Raw genomic sequence first — 8,889 nt, 5'->3', positions numbered from 1 at the left:
GAGATGTTGCTGGGCCTGACTGGATCGTATCAAATACACAATGATGTTGAGCAAGATTGGTGACGAACATCTGATGTAGACCAAAATTTAGTATTTAGGGTTTGAACCCAAGAGATATTGAAGAAGACGACGTATATGCAAGCTGATGATCCATTCACACACCCAAATTAGTCTCCTAACAAAGATATTTTCTGGACCTTTATTTAATCATACAACAATCAATAGTGGGCCGGCACACATGAGGCCCAAGCTATAACATATAACAGATGAATGATGAAGTCATGAAACAACTACATTAATACAACCAACAATTAGAACTAACAATTGCATTTGTGTATTTAATATGATTTTGCTATTGAATTAAAATATTTATATATTTCAACATAAATCACAACTCCACATTTTATCACCCTTAACCTCCCGTAATGCCCTTCAAGCTGGATTACTCAATTACTACGTTTTCTGCTATTCATTCGAAGCTGCGCGTGGTTCCAAATGTCTTAATTTTGGGACATATTTTAAATACAATATATTACCATAGTTTGGAGATAACCTAGCACCATCATCTACCATCCAATATTGTAATGCTTAGGTCATTAAAACTTATTCTTTGCGAGCTTGACGTTTGTGAAGTATCTTGAACCTCTCCAACGTAAAAACCGGGTTCTTTAGGCGATGGCAATGGACTCTCACCCCCTAACATCAAGATCACGGAAGTCATATTCGGTCTATCTTTTGGGTGACGTTGAACACACAACAAACCAACATGGATCGATCGTTGAACCTGAGAAACATTGACTGATTCACCCAGACACTTAGCAACCAAATCTAATGATCTACCTTCATTATAGAGTGCCCATGCCTGCCAAGATCAAATAGCACAAGTTATGTTTTAGTGTCATTTTAATATTAACTTTCTTTTACGAAAACTAAATTATATTCATATTACGACACTGAGTAATATTAATTTAATATGTATACATACAATTCGCATTTCAATTAAATATATTTTGAAATATAGACAAAGCTGTTATATATTTTGTTAGACACTGAATACAAAAAATAATTACAGAAAATATCAATATAACTTAAATAAAAGTTGTTAAAAGGAAAATAAATGAGGAAAACTGAGGGCAAAGACTATAAAAAAGGATGCCTTCTACCCTTTATATATATATATATATATATATATATATATATATATATATATATATATATATATGGAAATGTTCATGTGCATTTTAATCTTAACATGAGAACGTAGGAAATAATAATAATTTATAAAAAAATGAGAACGTAAGAAACAATACCAATCTACATAAACAATGATTTATAATAACAAAGAAAAAAACCTAAAAAATACAACAAAATAATCAAAATCAAGAACAAAATAATAACAGCAAATACCAACAAATACTTATAACAACAAAAGAAAAAATCTAATAATAACAACAAAATATAAATCAGCAAATACTTATAACATATCATAATCGAAAACTAGCAAATACGAACAAAAAATAACAACAAACACCTATAAAAATAAACCTAATAATACCAAATAATTGGTTCTCACTATTTTCATGTTAAGAATAAAATGTATTTGATCATGTTTCTATATATATATATATATATATATATATTAATTGCAATTTCAAAATTACCATGACAAAACTTACGTATCCAATAAGATTGTTGCCGTATTGTTGATGGACAAATCCTCTGTTTTTCGCTCCACATATAATTTCTAGCACTACTACACCGAAGCTATATACGTCTGATTTTGTCGAAAAGACACCATCTCCTGCATACTCTGGCGCCATGTATCCACTGTGAAGAACCAAAGTTAATGCAAGTGATTCACAAAATAAACTAGATCGAAGTTAGGGTACAGTATTCTTACTATGTTCCAACCACTCTACGTGTGCTTGCTTCTAATTGTTTTTCTACAAAAGTTCTAGCTGTGCCGAAATCTGATATCTTTGGATTCATGTCTGCGTCAAGCAAAATATTGCTTACTTTGAGATCTCTATGTATGATTCTAAGCCGAGAATCTTGGTGAAGATAAAGAAGACCGCGAGCAATTCCATTGATAATGTGGGTACGTGCAGGCCAATCAAGGAGTTTGCTTCGAGTTTTTTCTGTGAATAGTTTGAACTAATTTAGTGGTTTAATTGATACCTTTATATGTTTATTCTTATCATTTTATTTACCAAATATGAAGGAATCAAGGCCTTTGTTTGGCATATATTCATAAATCAACAGCTTTTCGGCTCCCTCTATGCAACAACCCAAAAGCTTGACAAGATTGCGGTGTTGTAGTTTAGATATTGAGATGACTTCATTCTTGAACTCATGAAGTCCTTGAGAAGATGTTGTTGCTAGCCTCTTCACTGCTATTTCCTTCCCATCTTTAAGTATACCCTGGAATATAACAATTTAAATGTAAGGGAGAAAATACCTTATATACGTAACATCTCCAAAGATTGCATGTTTTATGATTTCTTCCATCTAATCACAATGCGCACTTTTGATCATAAATTCATAAGAATACCACCCGGAATTCATATCGAATGTGGTAACCGCTAGGTGGCAACAATCATTCGTCATCATGTTAGTTGTTTGTAACATTTATTCTTTAAAAATAAGACAAGATTCAAGAAAGAAATGAGATATACTAATTGAAAGATTCGATTTTATTTGAAGATGATGTCATTATATTTTATAAGTGGGGTAGCTAGGGATTAATCAGAACTAGAGATTAACTTGGAAAATTACTCGGTGATCAATCAGGATTAAACGATGATTAATTGACGTCTAATCGGAATTTTTACAACCATGATTATATAGGTTCTCTAATCTCCTTTGATGTCCAACTTATTGTGGAGATATTATGTATACGATGTTCTTCTTCTCTCTTATATACTTGAAAAGGAGAACTATATGTATGTATGTTGTATAACCGAAAATTGAGAATAACAAGATCTAACAACAAAACAACTTATAAGATTCGCCATTTCAAATGACGGATCACTTACAAACATAAAAATTTAAAATGAAAAAAATCTCTCCTATAAACCACTTAGTACTTTTCCTATTTTGAAAAAAAAAATATGTATATTATACCTAGTGATTAGAAATATATGTGATCCATAGTAAAAAAAAAACGGTGCGCCCAATCGCCTAGGCGACTTTTAAGGGCGAGGCGCAATTACAACGCTTAGGTTGACTAAAGTCGACATTTTAGGATTATAAGGGCACGTGCATAACTTTTTTATTTTTTTATTTACCTTGATTTTATGTGATTAATACTTAAACAACTTACCCAAAATATAAGGGATTAACATAATTAACTGTTAGTCTCTATCCTTATAATGAAAGATATTAAGCTTAGTATTATCACATATCAACAGCTACAAAGCCTACCAGCCAGCCGCTACCATAAGCAACATATTTATATTCTTTTAATTTTTGTTTTAGATTATGAGGTTATTAATATTCTGTGTTGTTATAATTTTTGTTTTTGATTATGAAGTTAGTTATATTCTGTTTGGTTAATTTAGTCCACCTTGTTAATGGTTTTTTGTTTCCGATTATGAGTATAGTAAAATTCTGGTTTGTTTTAATTTTTGTTTTCGATTATGAGGTTAGTAATATATGGTTTTGTTAATTTAGTCCACCTTGTGACTGGTTTCTGTTTTGTTTTTTGTTTTCGATTATAAGGTTAGTAAAATTTTGTTTTGTTCTATTTTTTGTTTTCGATTATTAGATTAGTAATAGACTAAATGAGGTATTGTTTGTCATTATAATTTTTTTTTATTTAAGTACGCTTTGTTTTGTCTCAGGCCAACGCTTTTTTTGCGCCTAGCACCTGCAACATGCATGTTCGCCTATCACATTTAATAACTATGATGTGATCATAGTACTCTCATGTGGTGTAGCTGTGTAGGAGGTGTAGTTTGACGTATACTATCTCCTAACTGAAAATGCATGGGCGCGTTTCATTATCGTTGAATACGGTTTGTTAGTTATATTCTTCTTATGCATTAAATACAACGATGTAAAAACGTGATAACATTAAAATCACCAACATAAACACTATACGTACAGCATAGAAGGTAATGAAATCATAGAATACCTTGTAAACAGGACCAAAACCGCCCTCTCCAAGTTTGTTGCTCATTGAAAAGTTGTTTGTAGCTTTAAGTAACGTAGATAAGCCAAATAATGGTAGCTCTAGATCTTCTCTGCCATTTCTATTTTCAGGATCATGTTCAAACTTGTTTTTAGATTTCCCTGTGAAGTGGATAATTCATTTAATTCAACTAGTAACACGAGGAGTATATAGGATTTATGTGATTTAAATACATTTTAGGCATTCAAACTTCATACCTTGCTGATGTTGCTTCTTCATATCGAAACGATAAAATAAGCATATCAAAGCTAGGATGACCAAAACCAAAAATGCTACGGGTACTATAACTCGTAATCTTATCCTTGCACTTGAGTTGCTCGTGTTTTCTGTACCAAACATGATATTCATATCAATATTGTTGTGCCAACAAAAAAAAAGACATGAATTGTTTTGATTTACCTAACTCTGAAGATGGCATTCGTATATAAAGAGTGTCCCCGTTTTCAGCAAACGTTCTAATATCAGTTAGGTTACCGAACCATTGCAAGCAACCACTCCCAGCCCCTGAGATATTCGAATGTGTGTAAGCACTACACGAACAATTGCTTTTGCACTTCATCTCACATTCCTCAAGGGTCATGGTCTGGTTATACCATGACCTCTGAGTGTCGGGTAACTTCAAGTTAGAATATTTGTTGAACCCTTCCCCCGGTCCACAATCCAAAGGGATGGTACGTCGACACCCTTGTGACGAATCTGCATCCCTCCACTGAATAGGAGATTTGGGCTCAAACCCCTTCAAACATTCACAAACTGGGGAGTTAACAATGTTGCATCTCCCGAATGGCCCGCAAACATCATACAAATCACATTGATCGTGTTCTGGGGCCATATAAAAGGTCCATTGTTGTTTGTGATCACTCCATAACAAGCGCTCTACATGACCATTTGGGTGTAACACCGCCCGCGTTAAAGATGAAGTATTTGTAAGATCATAGCGGTAGTAAACTTCTCTTGGATTAATAACAAAGGTGAAATTGTAAAAATGGTTTGGTCTCAAGTTAGGGTATCCGGTATACCTGAGTCCATTCCATGGACCACCGCGGATTTTTATCTCCGGGCCTTCCGATAGGATCACTTGAGGATAACCTCTGGTATCAATCCAATAAGAAAAATTGCCCATAGCCGGATCATCGTCGGATTTCCATGACGTGATGCGGCTTTCAACCCCGGTAACCAAATTCTTGCCTAACTTCATTCCGGAAAGTAAAGTGTCTGTTGGAAAGTCGAAACTTTGCCATATGGGATTTTCTTGATTAATGTTGTCACGTTCTTCATAAATTATAAAGTTGCCTGTATCTAGAAGCCGACCAGTAGGATTGCTGACTGGTGTCATGCCGGATGAGTTCCATAGGACCGTGCCCGTGGTGGTGTCCTGGAGACTTAAAACTCCCTGAAGGGTGAGACTTAGCTCACCCGAGGTATGCGCAAGTGGTGCATCCCGGTTGGCTACCCATACGACGGTTCGGTACGATGTTTTCTTGTACCAAATTCCGACATAATGGTTTGTGGAGCTGCCGGGGCTAAAGAAACCAAGTTCGAAGATTTCTTGTGGCGAAACGATGGTATCATTATATCTAATGATTTGGTTTGCAGATATGGTGTCTGCAGACTCTGCACCAAAGGAAAAAGATATTGATGCATAAAATAAAACAAATAAGCCGAAGATCAACCTGCTGTTAGTCACTCTTCTAATTTCAGCCATTAACGTACTAGTAATCATGCTTTTGCAATTCAGAAATAAGAACATCTTTGACGGTCCCGTGGACTTGTGGAGCATCAATCAATTGCAAGCATGTATTTTCTCTTTGAAAGGGAATATATAATAGCATATATTATATATTGGGACGATATATGTAACTATGATTATGATAATATTTGTATATTATTAAAAGATATTGTTCTTGACCCTATATAGGGGAATTATTATAATGAGAATGGGAACCAAAATTTTATACAATCCATCAGTTTAAATACAAAACTCCGATTTAGATTTTAGTAGTTTCTGCTCAGATGTCATCAAAAAATTGACAGATTCAAAGGAAGGTCATCTATTGGTTTTTATTAGTCCATAAAAATAATACTTGAGGAATATAAAAAGAAGATTACAATATATGTCAACTCCTAAAATAAACAAAAGCATAAAAGGAAATATACATCTCATAAAATTATAAGGACACAATTATTAATTTTAATGTTAAGTGCATATTTTCTTTCTTTGAAAGGGAATTTTATTTTATTTATAAGATCTAAGTCATACGTGTTAATGATATAATTCAAACTAACAAAAAAACTAATCATGTTTAGTCACGAATGAGCAATTGAGTTGTTAGTGTCAAAAATTAATTCAAAGTTGGAGAAAGACTTGGGCATTTATCTTTCATAGAAGGCTATAACATTGGCTATATTTTGATTTAGTCATCAGTACTGTTACCAGTCGAACAAGTAACACTTTGGTTATCAAAGTGGTGGTCTTATTTCTTTACTATTTTTTTAGCATTTAATCATTTGTAACAAGGGTGGCAATCTATGAAACGTTTACTAGCTTAAACATGTCAAAAAAGAATAAAGCTTTTGTCGGCCTTAATTATCAACCAAGTTTGAATGAAAATTGTGGGTCACATTTAAGTATAGAGGAGTGCTAGCAGGGGTGCAAACGAGCTGAGCCGAGTCCGAGCCCGAGCTCTAGCTCGGCTCGTTTAACTTATACAGAGCTCGAGGTCGAGCTCGGCTCGTTTTGAGCTCCATTTTCAAAGCTTGAAATCGGCTCGTGAGTAGATTTTTAAGCTAGAGCTCGACTCGGGCTCGGCTCGGTTACTATTTATTAATTAGTTTTTATATAATTATAATTACTTTTATATATTTTTTCTATTATAATACTTTATGTATAAAATAATATATGTTATTTAGTTATATTTATTTAATTTTTCATAACATTAGATATATTAATTAATAAGAGTTAATTGCTATTTTAGTACATGTGCTTTGGTCAACTACGCAACTTTAATACATATTCTTTATTTTATGCCAATGGCTACCCCAGTTTCAAAATACTTGCATTTTTATTACTTTTTTTTAACCCGTTAATTTTTTCCGTTAAGTCAGGGATTATTTGGTAACTTCGTTATTTTCTTTGTTTTTTTCTTTTATTTTAAACGCTTATATCTTGTAAACCTTAAATCCACAATCATAACATCAAAATCCAAATCCTAAATCCCTAAACTCTTTCTCCATATCATCATAGGGTTTGAATTTTTACGATATTTGATTATTTAGGATTTGGATTTTGATGTTTTGATAAAGGGGATTTAGGGTTTACAAGATATAAGTGTTTAAAAGTAAAGAAAAAAACAAAGAAAATAACGAAGTTACCAAATAATCCCTGACTTAACGGAAAAAATTAACGGGGTTAGAAAAAAAGTACTAAAAATGCAAGTATTTTGAAACTGGGGTAGCCATTTGCATAAAATAAAGAATAGGTACTAAAGTTGCGTAGTTGACCAAACCACATGTACTAAAATTGCACTTAACTCTAATTAATAATTATTAAATATATAATTTTTAAAAAATTTTAAAAATGTCAGGCTCGTTTAGGCTCACGAGCCAGCTCGAGCTCAATAAGTGAAGCTCAGGCTCGGGCTCGTTTATTAAACGAGCGTACTTCTAGGCTCAAGCTCGGGCTCGGGCTCGATTAAGCTCGGCTCGATCGAACTTTTTAACGAGCCGATCTAAAGTAGCTCGCGAGCAGCTCGGCTCGTTTGCACCCCAAAGTGCTAGTAGTGTGTAGGCTTTGTAAGTTAAAAACTGCTTAGTATCTAGGGTTGTGTCTTCATGAAACGTGTTGCTTAGTTTGTATATGTATATGCTAGCTTTCATTACCCGAATTTTTCAAATGACAAAAATTATTAGGTCTGTTATTTTAAATATAGACACACAATTAAAGGTAAAAAAATCTATACTATATACTCTCTAATAAAAGGCTACAAGTTTTGTCACTTGTCACTCATACATTAAAATTCACTATTTTTAACAAATTTATAATATAAAAATAATAGTTACCATTCTTAAAAAGTATGCTTCAAAATTTGTTAATATAATATTTATTTCCTATCTTTTTTTTTTCAAACATTTGATATCTATAATTATCTTTTACTTTAAAGACTATTGTGCAATGACTGTATTAATAGTGTTTAACGAGTTTATTGTTTCTTGTATACTGATTATTTATTAAATATTGTATTTTCAAAAACTACTCATGTAATACATGGGCCTCAACAAAGTGAAATATATAGTACAATGTATGTATGTGTATTCTAATTAACTCGATTAATAAAATTCGTCTCTAAGGGTTTCATCCCAATTTCTTGTTCTTCACTTTTATCTTCTTCACTAATACAAAAAGACAAAACTCCATAGAAGCCGCTTAATTTTTTTTTTGATCAATTATATATGAGACTGCTACGAGATACACGAGAAACCACTCCAAATAGTACATGCATCACGCCAATCACACAAGATCAGCGTAAATAATCCTCATTTAAGGCAGTTAAATCTTAACCGGTATAAATATTTATCATTTAAAGTGGTTTGAATAAAACACCTTATCTATCTTTCACAAAATTTAGTACGAACCACTTTTTTTATACATCACCTACAACAATTCAAGGAACAATTGTATTTTGTTTAAGTTTTTACAA

At 32.8% G+C, this 8,889-nt stretch overlaps 1 pseudogene across 1 annotated transcript; it reads right to left on the bottom strand.

The window, feature by feature from the left end:
* Positions 1 to 523: 523 nt before the first annotated feature.
* LOC143563961 (G-type lectin S-receptor-like serine/threonine-protein kinase At4g27290) lies at positions 524 to 6,182 on the bottom strand (annotated as a pseudogene). Its single transcript, XR_013140754.1, has 6 exons — positions 4,592 to 6,182; positions 4,136 to 4,518; positions 2,211 to 2,421; positions 1,901 to 2,138; positions 1,677 to 1,827; positions 524 to 862 (listed from the first exon to the last, which is right to left on the bottom strand). The product of XR_013140754.1 is annotated as a G-type lectin S-receptor-like serine/threonine-protein kinase At4g27290 (transcript).
* Between the last annotated feature and the right edge of the window lie 2,707 nt (positions 6,183 to 8,889).

This window comes from Bidens hawaiensis, unplaced genomic scaffold (assembly GCF_021521415.1).
Source record: "Bidens hawaiensis isolate Kalapana, Puna unplaced genomic scaffold, B.hawaiensis_p1.1 tig00021674_1, whole genome shotgun sequence".
Lineage (NCBI taxonomy): Eukaryota > Viridiplantae > Streptophyta > Magnoliopsida > Asterales > Asteraceae > Bidens > Bidens hawaiensis.
Note: the sequence above shows the minus strand (reverse complement) of the source record. Positions and strands in the feature narration are given on the sequence as shown.